General features: G+C 40.1%; 1 protein-coding gene across 6 annotated transcripts in view; it reads right to left on the bottom strand.

Moving 5' to 3' along the window:
• The window catches only part of KCNC1 (potassium voltage-gated channel subfamily C member 1), a 131,465-nt gene that overhangs the window by 38,533 nt on the left and 76,279 nt on the right, over positions 1–16,653 (bottom strand). The gene's annotated exons all lie outside the window — the stretch shown is intronic.

The following is a 16,653-nucleotide window of genomic DNA, read 5'->3' as shown; positions in this document are numbered from 1 at the left end:
GTTACAGTGAAGGTGGTAGCAACCTCCAAGGTCAATGAGTGTTTATTTTAGGAGTATTTGCTTCTTCTGCTTCAGTTCCTGATTTTCATAGAATTGTAGAATGGTTTGAGTTGGAAGGGACCTTTAAAGATCATCTATTCCAAACCCCCTGCAATGAGCAGGGACATCTTCAACTAGAGCAGGTTGCTCAGAACCCCATCCAACCTGACCTTGAATGTTTCCAGAGATGGGGCATCTACAACCGCTCTGGGCAACCTGTTCCAGTGTTTTAGCACCCTCACTGTAAAAAATATCTTCCTTATATCTTGTGTGAATCTACCCTCTCTCAGTTTACAACTATTATCTTCTGTCCTATCACTACAGGCCCTACTAAAAAGTCTGTCCCCATCTTTCTTAAGCTCCCTTTAAGTATTGAAAGGCCACAGTAAGGTCTCCTAAGGCCTTCTCTTCTCCAGGCTGAACTCCAACTCTCTCAGCTTTTCTCAGGCTTTCCTTGGCCTAAAAGAGATCTCTTGGTTGTATTCCAGGATAATTGAGGGATACAGTCAGGCTAAAATTCACGAGTCTTGTAACCACAGTTCCTCTGCTCAATCTTCCTTTAATCAATGAAGTAGTTTGCATATATCTAAGAAGTCTCTTTGTGCGTCAGAGTGGTACAGTAATGGTAATACCTCTTTCCATTTTGCTCTCTACGTCTGTTATCTTCCTGTTTGTCTTGTGTGTAACCTTGACGAGACATCACGTAAGACGTTTCACTGTCTTCATGAGCATGAGAAACTGTGGCATTTAAAATATTATTCAAATATTCTTATAGTGTCCTGTGATTCATAATGTCCCTTTTTCAGCAGTGTAGCCAAAATAGGGGTTAAAAAGAATTAGTTTCTTCTAATTGTCTGTTGCCAGTAAATGCAGTGCAATAATGTAAAAGAAATTGCTGCCAAAGGAATAGACCAGTTAAAAATAACCTGTGCTTCAAGCTACCAAAGCTCTCCTGCAATCAAGAATTTCCTCCTGTCTGCTTTCCTGCGTAGACCTAGTGCAGAATTACACTTGACTTTCTGTATTAGTAAACAAAGTAAAAAGCAAGGATTTACCACAGTTTGAGGTGAACGATTTAATAGAATACAAAGAAACTGGCAGAGAATAAAATCACAGAATCGTTTAGTTTGGAAGGGCCCTCTGGAGGTCATTTGGTACAACTTCAAAGTTGGACCAGGTTGCTCAGGGTCTTGTCTGATCCAGGTCTGAGTATCTCCAAGCTTGGAGATCCCACAGCCTCTCTGGGCAGCCTGTGCTGGTGTTTGGCCAGTAAGAGCAAATAAGCTTGGAAGAATACAGAAGCCAAACAGGCTCTTCTGCTTTTCAAATCCAACTGTTGCCAAAGAGATCAGAACCTAGCCATTGTCATAGATTTAAAAAAAAACAAGCCAGTACCTTTCCCTAAATGCTTCAGGCTATCATAGCGTTGTTATGTGATGATCTAATATACGTGCTGATATGTGCTAAAATCAATGTCTACTATAGTTGTCTGGAAGATAAACAATCTGGACGTTAGGGAAATTGAGAAGCAGGACTGCAGGTATCTTTTTATCAGATTCTCCTGTTAAACAGGGGAATTTCTCCATGCACAGTTTCTCCATCTGTTAAATAGGTTAAAAAAATACCAGCTGGTGTTCGTCATGTGCTTTGTGATCCTAGATAAACGCGTACAGGTTCTATATGCTTTCATTTTAATGTTACTGACTTCAGTATATCAACAGTCTCCCTGAAAAGTAAGTTAAGAGTCTTTTAAGTGGTCAGTCAGTTTGCATATGTAATTAAGTAGAGATTAATACCCCAATTGTCTAAGTATGAGTAGAATGAGAAACAAAAAGCATCTTGCACCAAGAACTCAGGAAAATGTTCCTAGCAACCTCAGCATGTATGCCCTATTTCAGCCTGGACTGGATTTTTACCATAGAGTTGTAGATCCCTGAGAATTCAAGCTGCAGAAGGAAATGCTGCCACTTTGTTAAGTCAGGTAGCGCTCACAGATAAGAAGTAGAGAGGGGAATAAAATCATTCTGCCTTTTAAGGGGTCTGTGAAGAAGGCCCCTTTCTTTATGCTGACTGAACACACAATTCTCCTCTTGGTGTATATGAATATCTCTCCTGAGTTTGTTTTTCCTGCTTAGGACAATCTTCAAGCTGACCTTGCACAGCAAATATCTTGAAAAGTGATGTTTAGCTGTATTAAAGGGAAGAAATAACCAATTCCGACAGGACATTTAAGTTCTCTGCAGTGGTACATGCTAGCAGTGTTATCAACAGAGAACATCACACCCATGATCTCTCTTGCTGTTAGCTCTTGTGTGCACACACCTTGGCTTCAGAGGGGAATTGAGAACTTCTAGTCCCTGGTTCAGCAGAGCAGGAAGCACCTGCTAAAGGAACGTGAAACTTTTGTTTCCTTCTATCTGTATTTAGCAATATCCAGAGCCCTTTCCCAGGGTGGGCATGTGCTTGAAGGCTTTGCAGCTTTGGAAGTGTGGGTCTGCTTTCAAGATTTCATAAAACCGTGTCTGAGCAATGGTATTGATAGGAAGAATCCCAGTATTTCTTCTCCAATTTATTTTTTTTTTCTCTGTTAAATCTCTCTCTCTGACCTCCTAGCTAGCTTCCCCAGTTATATCCGGAGCATGACGCTATATGGTAGGGAATATCCCTTTGGCCAGTCTGGGTCAGCTGTCCTGGCTGTGGTCTTCCAGCTCCTTGTGCACTTGGCAGGGCATGGGAAGCTGAAAAGTTCTTGACTTAGTGTAGACACAACAACTACCTAGCAGAAGTAAAAACGTCAGTGTGTTATCAACATTATTCTCATACTAAATCCAAAACACAGCACTATACCAGCTACTAGAAAGAAAATTAAATTTATCCCAGGTGAAACCAGGGCATGCCCCCACCCCTTTTTTTTCTTCTGAATATTTTTCTTTGTTAATTATCTGATCTAGCAAGCTGTAAGCAAATCCACTAGCACCAAATTCAGCGAGTGTTTTTCTAAGGAGACCAGCATTCATTCTTGCCAAAGGGGTCAAAAAAAGAGCTCTCTCTGGCCCACTGTCAGAGGCCAACAGAGATCAGCCATCATGCCTAATATGATAGCTTGCCAAGTCCAGAGATGAGCAATGCTGGTAAAATCAAGTGAAGACTATGGAACTTGTACATGTTCTAATGCCTTTGAAAATAAGGCTATCTGTCTTTATTTCACTAATAATGGCCTGAACACTAATCAAACCAATGGATTGCTCTTATATTATTTAGTGGTTCTTAATCTTCTTTCTGCTTACATTTTTTTTTACAACAGAATTTTTCTTCTTCCTAGGATCCGAATGGGCTGGGGGAAAGGAGTGAGGATTTTGAGGGATGTCACATGCTCTTCAGTTACATAATGGCAGCTAACATTTTCTATAATTAAAGAAAATACCTAGGTAAAGTGTTTGAAGTGATCAAAACTCTTTTATCTGCTTTGACACATGTGAATGATTCCTATTTCACTAGAGATACTGCTGCCATTGCTTTTTTCTGGCTCTAACACCAACAAAGAAAAATCTCAAAAAGTCCAAAACCACAGAAGCTGTAAGAGAAGGCAGAGAGGAGATTTTTAAAGGGGTTATTTTGATTAAAATATGTTACATTAAAATGTCTTCATTCTGGAGAGAGAAGAAATTACACTCCTGCATAATTTCTGTTAATAGCAGATATATTTTGATAAGGTTATTTTGAAAGAGTCTGAAAGACGTCATGCCCATAAGTGGAGAATTTCATCATCTAATTTATATTGCCTCTGATTAAATCTATCTATCTATCTATCTCTCTTTCTTTCTTTCTTTCTTTCTCAAAGGCCTGCTTCTCCACCACCCTGTGTCTAACCTAGCCATTTTTGTCGGTACAGTGTGAATATGAAGTGCTTTGCATGGCTGTAAGGAGCAAGGTAACAAAATCAGACCTAGCTTTTCATGAATAATGAGCCAGTATCTTTCCACTCAGCATGGAAAGAAAACAAAAGTCCAACAGCCATAAAAACACAAATAAACCTTCTAATACATGAGGATTAGGAGGCTAGGCTTACTCAGAAAAAAAGCCTGAGGATTGGACCAGACAGTATTAAATACACAAATGTGACAGTTTACTTCTGGGAATCAGTTTTTGAAACAGCACTTTACCTTGCATTTCTGGGATAGTTCTGATCTTGGAGATAAGAAACAATTTTATGCTTTGTTTTAAACAAATAAGCCCAGTAACCCACTAGAATTCATTGATGCAGTGCCTGGAATTGCCAGGCTTCAATGCAGATGGGCAGTGAAGGCTGGTGATGAAAGCACTGGGACAGAAATCCGATGACTGGGGCTCTTTTCCAACCTCCACCACTGACAAATTCTTAGTCTTCAAGCATGTGTGCCTGCATCTTTTGCACCATCCTTTGTCTTTTTTTTTTTTTTTTGAGATAGTAAACTCTTTGGGACTTGGGACTGTCTGCCAATTTATGTCTGCCCAGTGTCCAGCCAAATGTATGTCTGGAGTGGGGACCTGGGAAGGGAGACCTTGGCTGAGTCTTTGATAAGAGAGGCACCACTCTTTGACTATAGACAACAAGAAAAGCAGATGGTGGCAGTGGAAGCGGCATGGCTTTTGCAAATCAAGTTTCAGTAATTTCAGAGTTTGTTTTCTAGGAAATAGCGGTCTACACGACACACCATTCATAATTCATTCCACATCACACATTCAGAGCAAGTTAGTAGAAGCTGCATGCCGCAGACGGGTGCTCTTCTCCTTTGATACTGCTCAGAATCATTTCACAATCCTGACTCAAGCTAGATGGGAGAAAAGAAACAGATCACACTCAGAGAAGATTTGCCAGCCTCTCCCTTTGCAACTGCTAACAGAAGTATTTAAAAAGTGGCTCTTAATCACTGTCCTTTGGCAGGGAAGTTCAGGAAATTCTACCCTTCCCTGAACCTCTGGAGGAAAGTCAGAGGGAGATGGCGTTTTGTTTGAACTACATCTGTTGAAGCATCAGGAAATTTTCTATAGAAGTGGCACCCTCTCTTTCTACTGATCTGTTCAGGTGAGTTTTGGTTTTAATGACAAAACTATTTAAATCACTACATCATAACCCTCCTGGCCCTGTTGAACCAATAAAGCACAGGAGCTAAGTTGTCGTCAGTCTGTATGAGCAGGGCCTCTGAGCAGCATGAGATTTGCTGCTTCTCTCATAGGCGAACCAAGGGCTTGCCGAGACTGAAATGGGAGATGAGAATATCTCACCATACATCTTTATGTCCAAAGGAGAAATGATGAAGCTATTGGTACTGTAGGGCTTGCAGAAAAGTATGTTATGATTCTAATGAGATCCAGTATGGGTTTTTCCAGGGGGGAGGGGAGCAGGTGGAAAGAATAATAAAAAAATCCCATGTCTAGTAATTTTTCAGTAAGTCTATGACCAGTAAATGCTGTATATCTTGCAGGAACAAGCTAGGCTGAGATGAGTTTCAGATCAGTGCTGGCAACCTGTGAATTGGTTTTCTACAAGGCATCAGTCACTCAAATATACCCAAAGCCCTGTGCTTTTTGCTAGACCTCCATAAAACCCCGTGATTTCTATTTACAAAGCATCTCTTCAAATACTTGACCAACTTTCTTTTACAATAGCTCATCTGCCTGAGGTTTGTCTCTGGAAACTATTACACCTGCATGAAACTGCCAACATTTACTTATCTGTGACTTGAATCACAAAGCTCTGCCTAGTTTTTATTTTAATCTGAAAACCGTACTTTAACCACTCTTCAAACTTAGTCCATGTATCACCAAAACATTTAACAATAGAGACAAATCTTTTTGCTGCAGCTCAGCCAAAGTATGGGTTAAATGAAAGTTGCTTTAAAATACTTAGCTCTATAACCACTTTATTATCTGTCAAGACTGATTTTCCAGGCTTTCTTAGAGATATTGACCCTGATTCAAACACATGACTCATTTTGAATGTGCAAGTAATTCTGCTGAATTTTTGAAAGAAACATTGAATCTGTATGACTGATCAAATGACTGAATATAGGCACATGATACTAGCAACCAGATAATGCTGTGGAAGTGAGCAAAAGCTAGGACTCTCAAAAAGCAACCTCTGCAATATTTTGTTAAGAATCCTAATGTAAGATGTTTCCAGATCCTTTCAGCAATGATTATGAAACTGAAATTATTTTCAAGGGGAAAAATCCAGTTCTGCTTTTGCATGTGTGTTATAAGTATATGAGGGCACAATCAGATGTTACCATCAAGCTCTTCTCTGTGAAGGGAGAGATGACCATCTTGGCGGTCTGTCTTCTTTCAGTGAGATGATAAGACAATCTATACAGAAGCTCACATCAGCAAACATACTGGTTCACTCACAAGATTATTCAAATTCATGTTTCTTAGCTGAGACAAATGGAAGAGGTAGGCTTGCAGATAGACGAAGCTTGCTCTGGAGTCAGATAAAAAGTCCACTAGCAGCTCCTGGATGAAATGGTTACGTAATGCCAAAAAATATATATGACAGCCTGCAAAAAAATCTTGGAATGCCTAGTGGCATGCAGACATGAAACAGCGTGTTAAAAAAAATGTGCAGTCATCTGTGGAAAATATGCTTAAGTTATTCGGTGTTGACATTGCAATAAATAAATTAGAAGCAGATCTCTCAAATGTTAGTCCTAGCAAGCAGCCATGTGCTTTGACAAGGTAGTTACTGGGATAAGCAAGACTGCATCAGAAGTGGAAGTGGGGCATGTACAGTATTTCTCTATGACCACATGGCCAGCCAGCTGGTCACCAGGCAAAGGTTGGAATGGTTCTTTGTAGGTCACAGGCAAGTTTTCCAGTTTCTTCTAGGGTAGATTAAATCTTGTGATTTAATAGGAACATTGTCACAGAAGACACGTGAATTTATTTTGCCAGCTTCCTTGCTAGCTCTCTAGTCTGGCTGGTAGTGAGAACTATATGGAGACAGTATGGTGGGAGTAAGAAACGTTTCATATTGCTCAGCAACAGCTCAATGGGAAATTCTTATCTTAACATATACAGATTCCTGATCCAAAAGGGCCCCAAGACTTCTGCAGCTAGGTATATGGGACAGTGCAGAAGGAGCTGTAAGTGTTGCAAGTAAGTCTTCCATCTCTTTGAGGGACTGCGGAAACGTACATTTGATAGGGATGTCCAAATGCCATTCCCCTGTCCCAAAGCAGTGCCTTTGATCATTCCTGAAAGATAGCTATATTTACTGTTAAGGACTTCCAGTGGTGAATATTGTAGAAATTCTGCAGGAAATTTATCCCAGTGCTTCACCGTATTTTATCTGTTTTTTTTTCTTCCTAATGCCTAACCTAAATCATCTTTGCTACATTTTAAGCTAGTTCACTTTTGTCCTATCCATCATAGACAGCTAAGTTTTTAGCAATTTGCAGATGTTTTCCTGCTTTTGTAAGCTAACAACCACTAAACATTCAAATGTTCCCTAAGTCCTAGACTCCTGTTTCCATATACTCATGCTTTCGCTGCATAAATTCAATGTAATTATTAATCTCATTTTCAGATGATGCCACACACTTTTACGCTGTCAGTTCTGTCAAATGCTCTAGTATTAAAGAAACTGAGAAAGTCATGTAGCATCTCATACACTGGAACATAAACTAACACATGACAAATGAAACGGGGGAACTTTAATTGCCCATTATTGCTAGGTTTTTCAGTCTTTTTCTGTTAGGCAGGAGGTAACTGTTTTTGGACTCTGTACACTTTCTGCTCTAAACTGAAAAGGAGAGTTTTGTAGCAATGACTGGAGGTAGTGTCATGTGTTAGGATTTTCAGGATCTCACCTCACCACCTTTGTTCTGGATGCTATTTTATCTCCTGTGAAAATCACACTTCTTCCTCTCTAACTTGCTGCCAGTCCTTCCTTGTGGGAAGAGAAAAGGCATTTCTTATGCAATTCCTTTACAAAGGGGAATTCCTGACTAGAGTTAGGCAGAATCCAACTGCGAAATCCCAAAGACTTGCAAAATCAGCTTAGTCCTGAGGCTTCCTATGGTTTAGAATTTTTTGGTAATTTTTTTTTTTCCTCCTTTCAAACTGAATAAAAAAATCACACATGTGCTCATGGGTAGGATCAAGTATAGCCAGATGAAGGTAGGTATGTATCTCTGACCAAGCCTCAGATTTTGATTTTGGAAATGTGAAACTAAAAGATAATTGGTTGACAGGTTTTACTCTCTTGCATGCATACATGTGTGCACAGACACACGCTCACTCTCTCTCTCTTAAAGTTGCTAACTTGGGCATTCCTTTGACTTGAATTTAGCTGTAGGCTACATGAGTCCTGGGACTCTTTGTGGGGGAGCAAGACTATTTTTTTTTTCCCTTTTTGTGCTTCTGCACTGTGACTTGCCCAAAGGTGGTTTAATTCACATCATCATACTTATAAGGAGTACAGCCTCTCTCAAGCCTACTTTTAGAGTGATGTTAGAAGCCTTTTGTAGAGCAGGATACATATTTCTGTAGCCTTTGAGGGCCCACCCTCAGTGGGGTTTGATTCACCAACCTTAGCTCTCAGGGAATGACATTGTTACAAGAATCAAGCAGGCAGAGAGTGCTCGGTCGTCTCCAGCTCCATTACAAAGAGCGTGCCCTGCTTGCTTATTTTTTTGCAAGAGGAAACACTCCAATGTATGGAAGTATTGAGTGCCAAACTCCACAAGGAAACACCTGAAATACACAGTGAAGCTTTGTCCTGAATCCAGAACTCCCTAACATACAAGGCTGCCTTTTCTCCCTGTGGTTTTTAAGCCAAGATATATGGAGTGTGTTCCAGATCATGTTTGTATTCAGACAATAATGCTTCTGCTTCAAGACAAATTAAAATAAGCAGCTGTCAAATCTTTAGTAGTTTAAAACGTGGGTAGACTGGCTACATAACCACCCTTGGACAGGGTGTGAAATCTACCTGCACATCTTCCACATGCACTCACCAATAGCTGGTAGGGTGTGTCAGTAAATAGGATGCTGGCAGCTCCTATGTAGAACTAAGGGGGGAAGATCCAGAAGGTGATCAGCCCCCAGAGGTGAGCAGTTTGGGTCTGCAGTGCCTGCAGTGGTGGGGTCCTTAATCCAGTTTCTCTCCCAAAGCAATATTATAGCAAAAGTAATTGTGCTAGAATTCCTCTTTGGAGACACAGACCAACCTTTTCCATATTTGACCATGGATTTTTGAAACCTCAGTTTCTGACCACTCCACAAGAGATGTTCCAAAGAGCTTTAAATTCCAGGAGCAGCTGAGTGTTTACCTTCCGATAGCTGAGCTGAGCACCTCAGAACTGAGGCACTCAAAATAACTCATCACTCTAAAAACCTGAAAGCCCTGGTATCCCTTTGGTGCCACTAAATGTTGAGCTCAGGATTTCCTGTTTGTACTGCAGTTACTGTGGATGTCACAGATGATGTAGTCACTGAAAAGCCAGGCTTCTTAACAAGGTGGCTGAAAATGGGGTGTTAAACGCCAGGCATTTCAATAACTGCTTCATTTTACACAATTTCACAATTTACACATTTACACAATTTACAATTTTCACATTTTACACAATTATTCAGTGAAAACATTCTTTCATTAACTTTTTGTTTTCCAGATTATGAGTAGCAGCGGTGTGTTGTAGACACTTTTCCTCCCATAGTGGTCACTTAGCTTTTAAATTTGTGCTTTTAAAGCATTATGGCCACAGTTCTTTCCTTGCCATTGTGCAGCATGTAGCAGAAAAGCCCTGGTAAGCTCCTAGGTGGCCTAAATATGTTACAAAATATTGAGACCTTTTGTGCCTTTGCTCTACAAAACCTAAATATCAAATATCTAAATTATCTGGTTCCATCACTTTAGTCAGTTGTTATAAAACATTAAGAAATTCCAACAAGTATTAAAGCAAATGAGAAGATATTTTGGAAAGCAAAGAATGTTTTCATTCCCTAGTTAGGCAGAGTCTATTGCACAGCTTAATTTGGGCAAGGATAATGCACAGGATGGGAGCATCCTTGCTCATACAAAATCTCCACTGACAACAGTCTTTGCCAATACTAGGTTTTGACTGGCCATGAGCCATTTTAGATATACAAATCAGTGACAAAACTTATAAAACTGTGTTGGTAGCTTTTTGGAGGCAACTTCCAAATAGCCTTTGTGATATAGTCTGTTTTGGCTCAGACCAACAAGATTGAGGGTATTGGACTCAGTGAGTGCTGACTGGTTGGGTTTTTTTTTTTTTCAAGAGCAAGTTCTCAGTAAGGTGCTGTGTTGCTTATGGCACAGGATCTCTTGCCCTAGGAATGGTAATCCATATATTCATGGCAATGCCCCAAAATACAGGATTCTTCCTCACTGCTAGTTGCACAAGCAGCTGAAGAGTTTCAAAATTCACTTGCTATAGCAGAGTGGCTTCAAATTTCCTCTCAATAATAAAATCCTAAGTATATATGAAGATGTGTGTCACCAATAGTGGAATAAAGAGAATCGATCTTTTGTATATACATGTGTATAGAATAAGATTAATATATAAATATAATTATAAATACAGATACACATATATATTTGCATGTGTATTAGTTATACTGTATTACAACACTATTACAATACTATGTGATATATATTACATACAATGTTCTATGTAATATTTATAATAAAGATACAATAATACATCATATTATATAACATATATATAAAAACTATAATATGCTAAATTACACATAGAAATATGTTAAAGATAAATTAATGTTTATATATTAGGTATCTAATACCTGTCTCAAGGACTGTGGGGATGCCTGGCTGTAGCATGCAGAACTGGCAAAATTGCCTGTTCTCCTCTCTTGTGCATAGCCCTGCCAGGGTAGCTACTGTTAATAGGGGTGGCCTTGGATTAAGAAGAACCCCCTGAATGGGAGGGACCTGCCACCCAGAGGAAGATAGGGGCTGCTTGCAGGGACCAGAGACCTTACAAAAATAGCTTCAGTGTCATCGCACCTCTGCAGCCTCAAATCCTTCCTGTGACTCTTTCCATAGCACTGTTTCCAGGGCTTTTCCTCTCATAAGCAAGGAGAGGAAGGGCTCTTCCTAGCCCTTGACTCCTGTCCTGTGTTGCCTTTCCTTCTGCTAGCCATAGCTGCTCTCCTCTCTTCCAGGTCTCCCAGGGCTGCTCCTCCCAGACAGAGAGGCATCATGCTGGGGACACGATTCTCTGGAAGGAGGCTTTACCAGGAGGACAGACTTGGGGCCAGCCAAAAGGATCACCTGCCTCACTCCCAGCACTCAAGGATGCAGTGTAGGCTTCCAGGTATTTTGCCCTGCCATAGACTGGAGGTTTGCTTCTGCTGTCTGAATGCAGGTTGATCTCCTGTGCAGTGTTGCTGTACAAGATCCACTTTGATTCATATTCCAAAAACTGAACACAAGCCCTCTGCAGTGCGAATTCTTGCCTCAGCTTTTACTACTAATAATTTCCCTTTGTGGATTTCAGCTTCGCTCATTCCCAGGTACAAGATGTATACTTGCTATAGTCTCCTACGTACAGATCCCTTCTTTGCTGTTTCCAAACTTATCATGCCACTGAATGAAGGGGCTGTGGTGGTGATATCTGGCATTTCATCATCATCTTTTGTCAACATCAGTTCCACTGTCTCTCTGAAGAGGAGACTGTTTATGTTTCTGTGGCTCGAGTCTTATATGTACCAGCAACAAACAATTGGAGCCATAAGGTGGCCACTTTGTGCCACTCTCCTGTTCAGGCAGTCACACACTTTGCTTCCTCAATATTTTTTTCCTTTTTTTTTTTCTTATGTCTCATGGGAAATGGCTCATTTTCTTTGTGGTGAGATTCCACTGTTTTGTGGGCCAGGACATATATGATATTTAGGGAAAGGTATTCTTTTTCTCAATAGTGAGCACCTTAGTCTGTTGTAAATATTTTAGGGTGTCTTCTTAAACTCTTTGAATACTGTCTATATCTTTGCCTTAAGAAATTATTGCTCCCATATGTGAAAACCAAGGAAAATGTCCTTTTGCTGTGGAGCTCACTTTTTTTGGGCTTGGCACAGAAGCTCTAGTTAGTTCTTTTTTTTGTCCACAAAGGTACCTCTGAAATACTGTGGCAAATCATGTGCCTGTCCAGGACTTCTGGTCATTAGAAGTCATACTGTGACCACAGAAAACCTCAGGAAGAGATAGGATGGCTACAACCCAAACTCATGAGGGCACTTGCCATCCCATGAGCACCTCTCATGGGATGCAGTATAGGGCAGTTAGTGCATGTTCCCACTCCCCTTGCTGCCAGTGCTATCCTGATTTAAAGGAGGGGGTTGTATCATCCTTTCCTTCCCTGGTAAAATATTTTCTCCTACTGTGTATGTTCACTGTACCAAATCTAGCTACACTAGTGTATACCTACAGACATGCAAAAACTCTGTGCTTATATGCAGAAGAGTGACTAAAAAAAATTGTCCTAATTGTTATGTTTTTAAGGCTAAATTGATGAGTCACATATAGCACCTGTAATACTAACCGGGCAATCAGTTATGGGTAGTGACCACCCCTCCCATAAGCCAGTTCAATGTTAGCAGCTGCAAAGTTCTTGTAGAGGGAGGGTTTCCAGGGGTAGTGCTGCAGGGCTGATTGCAGAGTGTTGTCGTTTTGCTCACAGCAGTTCAAAAGGGCTCCCAACAGCCCTTTGCAGGTAGCTACTGTGAGAGCCACCATCTCAACTGGTGCTGGGGAGCTGCACTAAGTACCTCTCTCTGTTAAATCCTTTTCATTGGGGCTGTAAAAGGCTCAGCACTACTGTGAGAAGGAGACCTTTAAACACCTATTCTGAGGTATGTTGCATAAGCAACAAGCAAGCACTTCTAAAAACAACCTCTTGTGCAGTCAAGGTTAAAAGAAAGATGGAAAGATTAGAAAAGGAACACAAGGTAAGTAATAGCCTGAATCTAGGGGAAAATTGTTTTCTACATAAGATGAAAAGAATTTACAATATTTCAAGAGGTTTGCTAGCAATATTTGCAACCATGTTTAGCTTGTGTCCTGCAGTATGCTCAACATCTTGTGGGATAATAGGATACTCTCATCTTTTATTGTTTGCTGCATTCTGGCTATATCATCTGTGGTGTATTTGCATTTCTTTGGTTTATTCAAGTGCACGTGTAGGTATGATGTGAACTGTGGTTGAAGAACCAACTTAGTTTCTGAATAATAAAGGAAATATCCTTCATTTGAAATAGCTTTGTTTGAATATTGTGCATCTACATGCGCTGCAAAGAACCTGAAATACTGTATAGCACTTAACAGTGTGGAACTCTTTATGCATTGAAAGTGCTGTTGAAATGTTAATATAGGTGTCAATCTCCACAAATGTTTTGTAAGGCAAAACAAGTAGATACTACTTCTGTTCCATAGACAAGATGATTGTGAGGCTCAAAGGTTAAAGCCTGCATTTCTCAAGTATGTTGTTTTAATTTTGACTACACAGCTACCACTATTAAAGTCTAAAATACCACAAAAATTAGGGGATATAATTCAAAACATGTGTCTTAATATCCAGACTTCCACAGGGATGGATAGGACTGTCAGATTCTGAGTGCTGAGCTGTTGTTAGGATACTGTGCCTGTTGGCCGAGATACAGACCCCCAGAACTTGCATTTGCAGAGTTCAAAGCCATCTGATCATGAAATTCTATCTTGGTCTTTCAGCCATACTCTTTTTTTAACCTTGCAGTGCAGAGTCCTGACACATAGCAAATGTGGTGTGTGTGGAGGGGGTGTGGGTGTGTAAAGGATGGGGTGTGGGCAGTGCTGTAGATTTGCATAGGCTCTCAAGAGTTTTGTTCTTCTTTGTGCAACTCTGCTACACCAATACCTCTAGAAATGCCCACTCTGGGTTAGAGACGGGTGAGAACTTTCCACTAGCCTTCTAGTGACTTCAGTATTTTGTTATGAAACTCTGAAGTCCTCAACACTAAGATATCAGATATTTTAACAGGATCAGACTGCTGGCTTATGAAAATCTGGCCCTTCAGGAGATTTTGGGTTGGAGACTCATTAACTGTGAATCACCAGAAATCACTAATCACTTTCGGAAAAAATACTTCCCTAGCAAGTACTGCCATATAATAGCACAAAACTGCATTAAAAAGAATGAGGGGAAATGGGTGAAATGAACTGACATCAGATGTGCATTGATTTCAAGAATGCAATTTCTCTCTGGGAATGTCTGGATGAGTTGTATTTTCTCTCCTGAATGTGAGACAGACTGCTGTCCCATGTCCTCTCTGAAGGATGCCCTTCTTTGCTTAAGGAAGAGCTTGGGCAAACCATTACATACAAAAGTCTATTTAGAAATAAAGTCTTTAAACAGTGGTCTATAATGCTGACTTGTTTGAAAAGAGCAAATCATAGACTTGTGGGTAGTAAGGTGAATACAGTCAGCTACAGAAAACAAAGAGAAGGGGAGAGGATGTGGGGGGTGAAGTCAAAGAACAGAGGAGAAAGCTGGGACTTATGTTCGAGCTAGATATTCTGTTGGCTGTCAAAGATGGAAAATGGCATTCACCCTAGAAGGGTTATTTTCACCTACTCTGTTTCTAATTTTTGAGTGATTTGTGGGAATTCTGTGCTGCCACAGGCCTGCTTAAGGCACGAACCATGTGCAAGTGAATGTTGTAGGAGAGCACAAGAAACTGCTTCCCAGGCAGGAAAAGTTAAATGTAATTTTAAAAGGTAGAGCTAGTTGGGTAATTAAAAGGTGCCAAAATCAAAGTTTGTGAGAAATAAATAATAATTTTTAAAATATAATCAGTCGGAGCTTGAAATATTTTTATATTTAACTTGCAGTGTAACATCAATGAGGAGAAAGAGGCAGCTTCCTATTGTGACCTCTTCCTTGAATGCCCTGTGCTTCACATCAAGGTGCACAATTTTCCAGAAAAGTGGAAAAGCCCTTTTCTCATCTTGATGCATTAGGTGCAAGCAATTTCCCTAACACATTACTTGCAACTTAGCAACACAAATGCCCCTCTAACCTCAGGATAATTCGGAGGACGCTGATTTGAGTGTAGTAAATGGTTTCCTGCATAAGGCTGTCCTTTCTGGACTACATAGGAAGCCTATCTCAGGTACTCACAAGTCAGGGGAGATGAATGTGCTCCCTGTTACCACCTTTTTTGCCTCAGAAACAAGAACCCAGGATTTCTGACTTTTTTCCCATGTTTCATTAATCAATCCAGGCAGCTGCCCTGTTGTGAGGAACCTTGATACACAGAGAAATTGCAACATGATAGGAGTCCATTTCTGCACTATTTCTTCCAGTGAGCAATAGAGCTGTGTTTTGATGTGAAGTGTTGTGCTGAGTGCACGATGATCAAGCTCTTCATGACACCGTCTCTCAGCGAGCTAAAGATTTGCATCAGAAAAATTAGCTTATTCTTAACCTGGCCTTGTGGGCTGAGAAAACTCACATTTTACAGACCTTTTGACTCAATGCAAGTGTTGACATAGTACTAGGATTTTTTTTTTTTTCCTTTTCAAAATAGTCACAAAAGTTGGGGAGTGAGGAATTGCCAACTGTATTTTAAAGGAGCCGTAGCCATGGTAACTGAGGTACCTTCAGTTACCAAGGTAACAAATGCAGCTCAACTGCCTTGCTGTAAAGCCAGACAAATCTACTCACGATCTGTTGATTTTAAGATGCTTTATAAACTGTTGAGCTATTTTAGGCATTTAAATCCATAAATCAAAATGTCTGTTAAAACGACCAATACACTGTACTATTTATGATTATTCACCCCATTCTTATTTCACCAGCTGGAATTTTTTTTCCCCTAACAATGTATCTAGGCTTTTTTCACTCCTAGTTTTTCTTATTTATTGCTTAGAACATTCATTTTCTGTCTGAAACAGATGATTCGTATTATTGCTGGTTGTAAATCTTTATCACTGGAGAAACCCTAGCCCCCTCCCAATACCCCTCACTCCAGTCCTGCGGTCTCTAAATGGAGCTTTACGTACTTCTGCCCTGAAACCACAAAGTATGTTTCGCTAAAAATTTGCTAATGAGTTAAATCAATACAATTTGGAATGACTTCCATCTCAAACAATCAATACAGGCCCAGTGATGTACAACAGGCAGGCAGGTAAATTGGTCTAAATAAATTTACAATTGATTTTACTTTTAAAACCAAATTAGGACATTTATAGTCTTACCAAATAAGATCAACTGCAACTTATGCAAACAAGCGTATTCCTAGGTTTGTCTTTTGTAGTACTAGTAGTGGATCTATTACTATTTATAGCTCAGTAACTTTTATTCCTGGGATAATATGCATAATTTCTTGGCCCAAAAGCATGGTTTGCCTATTACTAAGACAGGTCATGTTTATTCAGGATTTCCTCTTATTAGATTGTTTTCGCTAATAATTTGTGGTAGCCTCTGCTCATTAACGAACACTTAAGGATTGCATAATTCAGTGTAAGTTATGCGATAGGTTTACATGCCTGTGTCCTGGTATGGATGTGCAATGAAGGCCAGGACCTGACTTCTCACCATGCCTCTGGTGGCATTG

This window comes from Grus americana, chromosome 5, assembly GCF_028858705.1.
Source record: "Grus americana isolate bGruAme1 chromosome 5, bGruAme1.mat, whole genome shotgun sequence".
Lineage (NCBI taxonomy): Eukaryota > Metazoa > Chordata > Aves > Gruiformes > Gruidae > Grus > Grus americana.
Note: the sequence above shows the minus strand (reverse complement) of the source record. Positions and strands in the feature narration are given on the sequence as shown.